The 11,102-nt window shown below is 48.3% G+C and overlaps 8 non-coding genes across 8 annotated transcripts; 5 read left to right on the top strand and 3 right to left on the bottom strand.

Moving 5' to 3' along the window:
- The first annotated feature begins 653 nt into the window (after positions 1-653).
- On the top strand, positions 654-735 carry trnas-aga. The gene has a single exon. It is a non-coding gene; the product is annotated as a tRNA-Ser (tRNA).
- A 658-nt stretch (positions 736-1,393) lies between these two features.
- On the top strand, positions 1,394-1,475 carry trnas-aga. The gene has a single exon. It is a non-coding gene; the product is annotated as a tRNA-Ser (tRNA).
- Positions 1,476-2,045: 570 nt separating this feature from the next.
- On the bottom strand, positions 2,046-2,127 carry trnas-aga. Its single transcript has one exon. It is a non-coding gene; the product is annotated as a tRNA-Ser (tRNA).
- Positions 2,128-3,281: 1,154 nt separating this feature from the next.
- On the top strand, positions 3,282-3,363 carry trnas-aga. The gene has a single exon. It is a non-coding gene; the product is annotated as a tRNA-Ser (tRNA).
- A 783-nt stretch (positions 3,364-4,146) lies between these two features.
- trnas-cga lies at positions 4,147-4,228 on the bottom strand. Its single transcript has one exon. It is a non-coding gene; the product is annotated as a tRNA-Ser (tRNA).
- Positions 4,229-4,901: 673 nt separating this feature from the next.
- On the top strand, positions 4,902-4,982 carry trnas-aga. The gene has a single exon. It is a non-coding gene; the product is annotated as a tRNA-Ser (tRNA).
- A 576-nt stretch (positions 4,983-5,558) lies between these two features.
- On the bottom strand, positions 5,559-5,640 carry trnas-aga. The gene has a single exon. It is a non-coding gene; the product is annotated as a tRNA-Ser (tRNA).
- Positions 5,641-10,559: 4,919 nt separating this feature from the next.
- On the top strand, positions 10,560-10,642 carry trnas-uga. Its single transcript has one exon. It is a non-coding gene; the product is annotated as a tRNA-Ser (tRNA).
- The last annotated feature ends 460 nt before the right edge of the window (positions 10,643-11,102 follow it).

Genomic DNA, 11,102 nt, shown 5'->3' with positions numbered 1-11,102 from the left:
TGAGCAGCGGTAACAACAGTAGCAACAGGAGCCGTAGCCTCTGACTGCAGTCAGTTACGTCCTATCCACTGCTGGATGAAGGTCTCCCCACCTGGGAATGTCCCGTGACCCTTTGCCAGCGAGACTGACTCCATCATTTTACTTCGTCTCAAAGCGCACCTAGCCTGGCACGAGTGTATTGAGTTTTTTTTGTAATTGGAAGCGCTCTTGTCGCGTGTTTTTCTCTCAGCTTATAAGCGTCACACTCTTCGATCAAGTAATTGATGATTGATGCGTATCGACTAGGTAAGGTCGCGTTTAAATTCACCTCCAGATAACACATTTTCAATGGCCAAATTTACAAAGAGGGAATATTCGTGCCCAACAATTTTGGTGACCAAAGTCAAAAATGAAAATAAATATATGATCCGTTACCGTCATAATCAACAGCAGCAGCGTCAACATGACCAGACGTTATTCACCGTTAGATGAAGACTGCTGATGCCGTTGCTGCTGCTCAAGCTGCTGATGATAATGATTGATGACAGACCGTGGCTAATGATGATGATGACGGACAATGCACGATGTCGATCGTCATCATCATCACGGTTGGATAGTGCGTGAATTGTCACAGGTGGCGGCCAGGTACGCTCGTGTGAAGGTGCCGTTGCAAGGTAGTCGTGGCCGAGCGGTTAAGGCGATGGACTAGAAATCCATTGGGGTCTCCCCGCGCAGGTTCGAATCCTGCCGACTACGAAATAATTTTGTTCTATTTATTTTCCCTTTTTCTTTTTTCAAAGCACGTGCAGAATTTGCAGAGAGACTCGTGATGATGAGATGAGGAGAATTGACGGCACATGGACGACAAGGGTGTTGATGCAATGAGGAAGCATGATGATTGTGGTGATCACCATCAGCCATTGTCTATCTTCATAATCATCATCAACCTTTGTCCCTCATTAATCACCACAACCACCACCATCAGGAGGACTAGCAACAGTAGCCCCAGACATTTTTTTAAATCATTTCATGATTATCTTCATCAGTTGCAGCATTCGCCAATGTACATCTTCATCATCCATTATCCATTGTCCATTATGGTCATCAGTCACCTCGTTCATATTTAATATCGCTAGCGTTTGATGGACTTCTCAATCCTCATCATCCTCATCCGTCATCAACAACATTAGCATATTCATCAACAGCAACCATTATATGTTAACGGCACGATGAATGCTTCTGATGCCGTTGCTACTGAAACTGATTATGATAATGATTGACAACAGAACGTGGCTATTGATGATGACGGACAGTGCAGGATAACAATCGTTAACACCATCATGGATGGATGGATAGCGATTGAATTTCTACAGGTCTGCTGTCAGTTACGCCCATGTGAAAGTTCAGGTACAAGGTAGTCGTGGCCGAGCGGTTAAGGCGATGGACTAGAAATCCATTGGGGTCTCCCCGCGCAGGTTCGAATCCTGCCGACTACGCAATAATTTGTTCTATTTATTTTCCCTTTTTTTTTTAAAAGCACGTGCAGAATTTGCAGAGAGACTCGTCATGATGAGATTGGAGAAATGACGGCTCATGGACGACAAGGGTAATGAGAGGGCAGCATAGAAGGAGCAAAACTCTCTAGAGAGGCGACCGCTGATGAGAGCGGAGAGTGAGATGATGGTCTGCAACAAACGGTGTCAACCGAACTAGTCCGTTATCCGGCAGTAGATAGATCACGGATGATGATGATGTATAAATGGCTCAATCCGCCTTTCTGGTCTCTCTTTGTGCTAAACAAAAGGATCAGTGCATCAAACTTCGCCTATTAAATATTGTTTAATGCAGTGAAAATGTCTGCTGGATAAGCGCCTCCCAAAGCTGTCGTCCGTCTTCATGCTCTTGTGATGCCACAATTTCATCTCACTCCGACACGCGTCTCGGTCACGTTCTCTGCTTGGGCTGGAATTCCATCAAGAGTATCATGCGTCAGCCGTCATGAATCTCTTAAGAATTGACTGCAATCACGTCCATTTGGGTGGCTCTCTAAAAGAAAACACTTCTTGCGTAGTCGGCAGGATTCGAACCTGCGCGGGGAGACCCCAATGGATTTCTAGTCCATCGCCTTAACCGCTCGGCCACGACTACCTTGCACCTGCACAGGTGGAGGCCTTGCCGAGACTCGCGTGGCATCGAGGCCATCACCAGCAGCTGCCACAGCACGGGGAATGCGTGCAGCTGTGCAGTGTCAGAGCCCACTGTGGACCTCCACACTGTCACAGTCTACTTGACCTCCACAGTGTCAGAGCCCACTGGACCTCCACAGTGTTGATGCACTGAGGAAGCCTGAGGATTGTGGTGATCGCCATCAGCCATTTTGTATCATTATCATCATCAACCTTTGTCTCTTATTAATCACCACAACCACCAGGAGCAGCATCACCAGACATTTAATAATTGTCTTCACTCTCATGCTCACATGTCCTTTGGATTGCACTCTCATGCTCATATGTCCTTTGGATTGCACTTCTCATGGTACTAATCTCTCATTAACACTGCTGTTGTGCACATATGCGGGCATGATACTCTTATGCGGTGACGGACGCTCGTTCATGCTAATCTCTCTCCCTAATCTCTCTCTCCCTAATCTCCCCCATTAACACAACTGACGTGCTTACGTCCGTGGATGGAATTCCTTTCCAGCTCAGACCCCGCTTGCTTGCCCATCGCCACATATATAACCTCTTGATGTAACAGCTCTCTCGCTGGTTCAGCAGTTTCACTGCTGGATTGTATTTTTGCCTCCTGAGGACGACCGCTTGTGTTGCGATCGAGACGTCGTGATTAAATTTATTTATACCTACGTGACTTTACCGAAATAACCAAAGAGTATGGATTCCTGCAGTCACGAAAGCTTCAAAATCAAGATTGTCTTCATTAGTTGCAGCACTCGCCATTGTACATATTGATCATCCATTGTCCATTATGGTCATCAGTTACCTCGTTCATATTTACTATCGCCCAAGTTTGTTAAATTCTCAATCCTCATCATCCGTTATCCGTCTTCAACATCATCAGCATTATCATCAACAGCAACCATTGTCTTTTCACTGCGCAATGGAGGCTGCTGATGCCGTTGCTACTGAAGCTGATTATGATAATGATTGATAACAGAACCTGGCTATTGATAATGACGGACAGTGCAGGATGACGATCGTCATCACCATCATGGATGGATGGATAGCGATTGAATTTCCACAGGTGTGCGGTCAGTTACGCCCATGTGAAGTGGCAGGTGCAAGGTAGTCGTGGCCGAGCGGTTAAGGCGATGGACTAGAAATCCATTGGGGTCTCCCCGCGCAGGTTCGAATCCTGCCGACTACGCAATGATTTTGTTCGGTTTATTTCCCCTTTTTCTGTACTGAAAACACGTGCAGAATTTGCAGAGAAACTCGTGATGATGAGATGAGGAGACATGACGGCCCATGAACGAGAAGGGTGATTAGAGGGCAGCATATAAAGGAGCGACACTGCTGAGAGGACGACCACTGATGAGAGTGGAGAGTGAGATGATGGTTTGCAACAGACGGTGTCAACCGAACTCGTCCGTTATCCAGCAGTAGATAAATCACGGATGATGATGATGTATAAATGGCTCAATCCGCCCATCTGGTCTCTCTTTGTGCTAAACAAGAGGATCAGTGCATTAAACTTCGCCTATTAAATATTGTTTTATGCTGTGAAAATGTCTGCTGGATAAGCGCCATCCCAAAACTGTCGTCCGTTCTCATGCTCTTGTGATGCCACAATTTCATCTCACTCCGACACGCGTCTCGGTCACGTTCTCTGCTTGGGCTGGAATTCCATCAAGAGTCTCATGCGTCAGCCGTCCTGATTTCCCATCAAAATCTCTTAACAATTGACTGCAATCACGTCCATTTGGGTGGTTCTCCGCTAATTTACATGATTTGTTGCAGACCATCATCTCACTCTCCGCTCTCATCAGCGGTCGCCTCTTTGGAGAGTTTTGCTCCTTCTATGCTGCCCTCTCATTACCCGTCTCGTCCATCGTCCGTCATCTCTGCTCATCTCATCATCATGAGTCTCTCTGCAAATTCTGCACGTGCTTTTAAAAAAAAAGGGAAAATAAATAGAACAAAATTATTGCGTAGTCGGCAGGATTCGAACTTGCGCGGGGAGACCCCAATGGATTTCGAGTCCATCGCCTTAACCGCTCGGCCACGACTACCTTGCACCTGCAACTTCACATGTGCGTAGCTGACCACACACCTGTGAATTAATTCGCGCACTTTACATCCTCGTTGATGTCGATCGTCATCGTGCATTGTCCGTCATCATCAATAGCCACGGTCTGTTGTTATCCATTATCATAATCAGCTTCAGTAGCAACGGCATCAGCAGCATTCATCGTGCCGTTAAAATATAATGGTTGCTGTTGATGATTATGCTAACGATGTTGATGTCGGATGAAGATGATGAGGATTGAGAAGTCCATCAAACGTTAGCGATGTTAAATATGATCGAGGTGACTGATGACCATAATGGACAATGGATGATGAAGATGTACATGGCGACTGCTGCAACTGATGAAGATAATCATGAAATGATAAAAACATGGCTGGTGCTACTGTTGCTAGTCCGCCCGATGGTGGTGGTGATTAATGAGGACAAAGGTTGATGATGATTATTATGATAGACAATGGCTGATGGCGATCACCACAATCATCAAGCTTCCTCAGTGCATCAACACTGTGGAGGTCCAGTAGACTGTGACAGTGTGGAGGTCCACAGTGGCCTCTGACACTGCACAGCTGCACGCATTCCCCGTGCTGTGGCTGCTGCTATCGATGGCTCCGATGCCACGCGAGTCTCGGCAAGGCCTCCACCTGTGCAGGTGCAAGGTAGTCGTGGCCGAGCGGTTAAGGCGATGGACTAGAAATCCATTGGGGTCTCCCGCGCAGGTTCGAATCCTGCCGACTACGCAAAAAGTGTTTTCCGTACCTCGAACGTTTTTTGTTTACACGTAAATTAGCGGAGAGCCACCCAAATGGACGTGATTGCAGTCAATTGTGAAGAGATTTATGATGGGAAATCATGACGGCTGACGCATGAGACTCTTGATACAATTCCAGCCCAAGCAGAGAACGTGTCCGAGACGCGTGTCGGGTGAGATGAAATTGTGGCATCACAAGAGCATGAGGACGGACAGCTTTTGGAGGCGCTTATCCTGCAGACATTTTCACTGCATTCAAAATATTTAAGAGGCGAAGTTTGATGCAATGATCATTCTGCATCGCACATAGAGAGGGCAGATTGAGCCATTATACATCATCTTCCGTGATCTTCTACTGCTGGATAACGGACTAGATTGGTTGTCACCGTCCGTTGCAACCATCATCTCACTCTCCCGCTTGCCACTCAGGGAGTTTGCTCCTTGTACGCTGTCATCTCATCACCCTTGTCGTCCATGGCCGTCATTCTCCTCATCTCATCATCACGAGTTCTCTGCAAATTCTGCCGTGCTTCAGAAGAAAAGGAAAAAATGGAAAAAATATTTGCGTAGTCGGCAGGATTCGAACCTGCGCGGGGAGACCCCAATGGATTTCTAGTCCATCGCCTTAACCGCTCGGCCACGACTACCTTGCACCTGCACAGGTGGAGGCCTTGCCGAGACTCGCGTGGCATCGAAGCCATCAACAGCAGCTGCCACTGCACGGGGAATGAGTGCAGCTGTGCAGTGTCAGAGCCCGCTGGACCTTCACAGTGTTGATGCACTGAGGAAGTATGATGATTGTGGTGATCGCCATCAGCCATTGTCTATCATCATAATTATCATCATCATCATCATCCTATGGCTATCATTCACCAGCACCATCAGCAGGAGTGGGTTAGTGAGTGACTGAGCTAGCCAGTGAGTGGGAGAGTGAGCGAGCGAGTGGGAGGGAGTGAGTGAGTGAGTGAGCGGGGGGAGTGATTGAGTGTGTGAGCGAGCGAGCGAGTGGGGGAGGGATGTATGGAGGGAGAGTGACTGTTCCCATCAAAGGCATCAGAGCGCTCCGTGCAGTCGGAACTCAAAAATTGACATTTCCTGCAATTCCGAGCACCCCCGTCCGCCCCCCCTCCCCCACCTCCCAACCCAACCCTTACAGTCCCCCCCATCCCATCCCACACTTCTCCTGCCCCCCCCCCATTCCTCCCCCGTAGAGCTCCAACCAAACCGACCTGGAGTTGAACCCAAACCCCCAACTTTGTGCAGCTCAGCTTCATCCAACCCTGCCGACAGATCTCACACGCGCGCCATGCCCCACCACACAGCGCTCACACCCCCCACCACCACCCACCGTCTCACTCGACACCTGAGGATCGAACCCCGGCCTCTGCAACTCGCAGCCTTACAGACTGCTGGGGCAAGTGCTGTTAGCGAGCACGAGATATTTTAATGTACGTATGTATAACTTCTTTCGCGGCGTACGTAACCAACCGCGCTAATCGGAGTGTTCGGGGGAATCGACAACAAACTAAACACAAAAGAAAGCATTTATAAAAACATTAGTTTCCAATCTAGATTTAAAAGTGCTGAGAGAAAGTGGCTTCCTAATATGGGAAGAGCGTTCCAGACGGCCGCAGAAAGGGCGCGATGCAGATTGGTGTGGCCAGACCCACCCCTCCGCCGCATCTCTTTCTACAGCAGTGATGTTTACATAAAGCGCCAGGCACTTATTTCAGGTTAAGCCGACCTAGGGGGGAGTCCCAGAAGCGTTTCAGATATTAGCCATGGGCCGGGAATCAAGGTTTGTAAGCGTAGAACGCTAACCATTGCGCCACCGTTCCCTCTCTCTCTCTCTCAAAGACAAAGATCGCGTTTATTATAGCCTTAACAGACTGTTGTGGCAAGTGATGTTAGGGAGCCCCTATGAAAGCCAACTTTGTCTTGATCTCTCTCTCTCTCAGACACACCTAATTCATTCATTCGGGCAAGCGTGTGCGTGGAGCTACTTCGGAACGCACGGAATCACGGGATAAGTGACACCGGTTTGGTTGCGTATCATTCATGTTACCGCGAATTACACAACAACCACACTCGCCACATGCTTCACAAGCGCTGCCTTCTCGCGGAAATGTATGCGGCGATCTAAATACATTCACTCGCCGTTGTTTCACCACAGAAGTAAAATAAACAAACGTGGTTGATATTATCCAGCCGCTTTTGATTTATAATTCGTTTTTTTTGGGGGGGGGGCGGTTAGATCTTGTAGGTGTAACGTGTCAATTGTTTTTTTTTATTAAAACCCTCCACCACGCGACAGAGCCAATCAAATCAAGTTGCCACGTGGGCAACACGATAACCACGTGGCCTTCAGAGGAAAACTTTATAATCGGCGTCGTTTCGGGCAATGGACCTTCGTCATAGTGCATGACACAATGTGTGATCTTGAAGGTTGTGAGTGTGATCTTGAAGGTCGTGTGAGTGAGTGAGTGACTGGTCCTTGTCAAAGACCCAAAGCTAAATATCCTTGGGGGGGTTGATCTCCTGCGAAGCTACTCGTGGTCCACCCAAAGCCGCATCCACTGCACAAGCCGTGGCAGCAGATGCGGATGATGCCCGATGCACAAAATGGGAACATGAAAATCTCTCCAGCGGTGTGCGACCGCGGTCATCCAGAACAGAGACCGGTGCACGACGTCCAACGACACGATGCTGAAAACTCCAGATCCACCAGATTTTATTCGTACCCCCCCCCTCCTCCTCCATCCAACGTAGCGAGTGTTATTTATTTATTTAAGGCCTTTTCACACACACACGAACACGAGAGACATCTGTGATTAATTTCCATGTTGGAGTTTGAACTCAGACGTCAACTGGAAACACGCAGAGAGAGAGAGCGGGGGGGGGGAGGGCTGGGTAGAGACACGTGTTGTGTGAAGAGGGACTGTGCACGCAGAGCGATGTGCATTGTCGGAGTTCGTAAAGGCGATTGGGCGTGTGCAGGCTGACGTGTGCATGCGATTGCCCGTACACGATTGTGCTGTGAGGAAGGGTCATTGCCCGGAACGTCACCGGTTTTTTTTTTCAAAATATATATTTAGCATCGTTTGCCGTTGTAGAACTGTGGAGTTCATTGTTAATTGTGTTTGTGCACCGCTGTCAACACAGCAGCAGCATCGTTAACTAAATTCATAGATAATTGTGACGTGATCGATACGAATAGAGGATTATGTTTCTCGATATGAGTTAGTATGGGAGACTGTGCATAGGGTAAAGTGTACGGAAGAATGTGGAATATATCGGGTTTTGTATAGAGGGAAATGCATTAATTACATGGACGCGTACAGATGGATGCGTATCTATGGTATATATGATGCATATGCAGTGTTGTGATGTCTATTCGGTTTTTATAATCATTGCAAACAACGTATCAACAACGTCGCCTAAACGAGAACGTTTCCAATCATTGCATATTACCCGCGATGACAAGTGGATCGGAAACGTGGACATTGACAAAGAGGATGGAACAAAACATCTGGAAAGGGCGCAGAGAGACAGGGAGGGAGAGAGAGAGAGAGAGATGGATCGGTGGATGCTTGGAATTACAGAGAAGGAGGAGGAGCACGCGAAGTAGAGAACACTCCGCGATGCTGGGGACATCGATTGCTACAAATGGAACGTGGCCATTTGTCAAGAGCAGTGATGGAGCAGCAGCAGCAGCCAAAGGCATGGCACGCGCTGCGAGAGAACGTCCGGGGTGGGTGGAGAGATGGAGCGATGGAATTATCAGAATTAGAATATGTATTTTTGCTGGAGGAATCCGATGAGCTCTAAAGCTCTTTTTCACAGAAGCCCGTCGTATGCTGTTGCATCGCCAGATCGTGAGATACGATGGCTAGGGTAAAGCCTCCATCCAGCAGTGAATAGACCGTAGCTGATGTTGATGATGCTGCTTATAGGGATGTGTATATAAGCAGCATCGGCATTGGGGTGCCGCGGTAGTGAGATGTTAACGACCTCGCCTGGTATGCAGGAGTTCGTGGGTTCGATTCCTGACGCCTGCTGTATAGTTGCGTGTCTCTCTCCTCGTGGTCGCGTAGATTTTTCTGCGCGTCCGGCGGGTTTTCCTCTTCGCATTTTGAATCTACATTTGTTTGGAGTATTTGGCAACTATTAATGTCCACGTGATAAGCCACTTCATTTGTGATAGCCAGGTCGCTTCTGAAAAAAAAGTTCCGTAGCTCAGTGGGCCGTACCCGGTGAAATATAAAAAAAATTAATAATTTAGTTTATACGAAATTTCTGGCAGCGCGAAACAACAAGGACAACCTTGGGCCACATATGTAAGGGCGTCGAAATGTTACAAATCTCGCGACGTTAGCACCGAATCGCCAACCACAACTGCACGTCTGACAACAACTCCGCGCAGACTATTTTCCCATGAACTCATGTCTGGCTAGTTGAGAAAAGTGACATTTGGTAAGAATTAATTCGCGGTAATCCAAAAAAAAAACTGGGCAAAGTTTAAGCGCTCGCACAAAAAAGGAAGATGAGAGCGATGGGGGGAGAGGAGGGAGGGAGAGAGAGAAATAAAATAATAACAAAAAAAAGAAGCTACCTCCCCACCACCCCCCAGGGATGGAGATTGGCAGGAATGTTCTCTCCTCGGAGTGATGATGTCGTGCTCCAACACGCAGCGATATTTAAAACAAGGGACCATAAAACGCGAAAGAGAGAAGAAACCCAGAACAGATTTAGAACAGATTTTGGAGTAGGGGAGGGGGGTTGGAAGCGGTGGCTATGACTGACCCAGGGTGAGGAAGAAACACGGGAATTAGATAGAGGAGGGAGTGGATGAAGAGGATATGTGGCGGTGGTGGGTGAGAGATGATGTTACATTGTTGTTGTTGTTGTTGGTGGTGGTGGTTGTGCTAGGTGCGAGTAGTGTTGGTGGTAGTGGTTGGTGCAAGTGATGTGATGAGTTGATGTGATGAATATGGTGAGCGGTGGTGGTAGGTTTGAGCGGATGTGCGAAGTAGTGACTATGGTGGTGGTGGTGTTGCTGGTGATGAGTCGTGGATGTGGTCGACTCAGCCTCATATGTAGACATCACCACTGGGGAGACAAATGCCCTAACAGTACGTTAAAGCTGCACGGGGAATCTTTGTCTTTGTGATGAATCGTGGTGGTGGTAGCGGTGGAGAGGTGTGAAAGCAGGAGGCGGTGATGTGGGAGGAGATGGCTTCTGATTACAAGTACGGGTGTGCTTTGATTGATTGTGTTTCTACATCCTAGAATTCCTCTGTGGTGTGTGAAATTCGGCTCTGTTCATTCCATGCACTTCCAGGCGTATTTGACGACCCTGAAGTCTAACGGTACTGTTGCTCCGGCTGCTGGTGATTAATGAGAGACAATAGCTGAAGAGGGACGCCACAATCGTACTTTGTCAGTGCATCAACACTCTGGACGTTCGGTGGACAATGCACAGCTGCACGCGTTCCCTGTGCTGTGCCTGTTGATGGCTCCGATGCCACGTGAGTCACGGCACGGCCTAGGCAGGTGCACGTGCAAGGTAGTCGTGGCCGAGCGGTTAAGGCGATGGACTTGAAATCCATTGGGGTCACCCCCGCGCAGGTTCGAATCCTGCCGACTACGCGGGCAATTTTTTTAACTTTTAAAATGAATAAAGAACACTTGCACCGATGTACACGAAGAAGCTTAGAGAAAAGCATCCTTGGAATTCCACTGAGCGGCAGAGAGAGGAACACGCATCAGGGAGAACCAACACAAATCGGAGACATCGTATTCACAATAAAAAAAAAAACTGGTTTTGACTGGACGCATCTCCAGACGGGATCTTGGCCGGTGAGTGACACTGGTGACGAAATGTGCGATCCAGAAGGGCTATTGCTCGAACCGTCGCCTACTATACACGGTCTTCGCTTTCCCCTTTCGAAGGCTATAACGGTACCATCGACGAATGCGTTTCAATTTAAGTTTCGAATTGTTCTTGGTGACGGAATGGCAGGCGAAGGAGGGAGATCGCCTCGCGATGGTACGACCGCCGCGGAGATGGAGCGGGCGGAATCAGCTCACGGCGCATGAGTGAGACGAG

This window comes from Callorhinchus milii, unplaced genomic scaffold, assembly GCF_018977255.1.
Source record: "Callorhinchus milii isolate IMCB2004 unplaced genomic scaffold, IMCB_Cmil_1.0 Scaffold1552, whole genome shotgun sequence".
NCBI classification, from domain to species: domain Eukaryota; kingdom Metazoa; phylum Chordata; class Chondrichthyes; order Chimaeriformes; family Callorhinchidae; genus Callorhinchus; species Callorhinchus milii.
The sequence above is the reverse complement of the archived record's forward strand: the minus strand, read 5'-3'. Positions and strand labels throughout refer to the sequence as shown.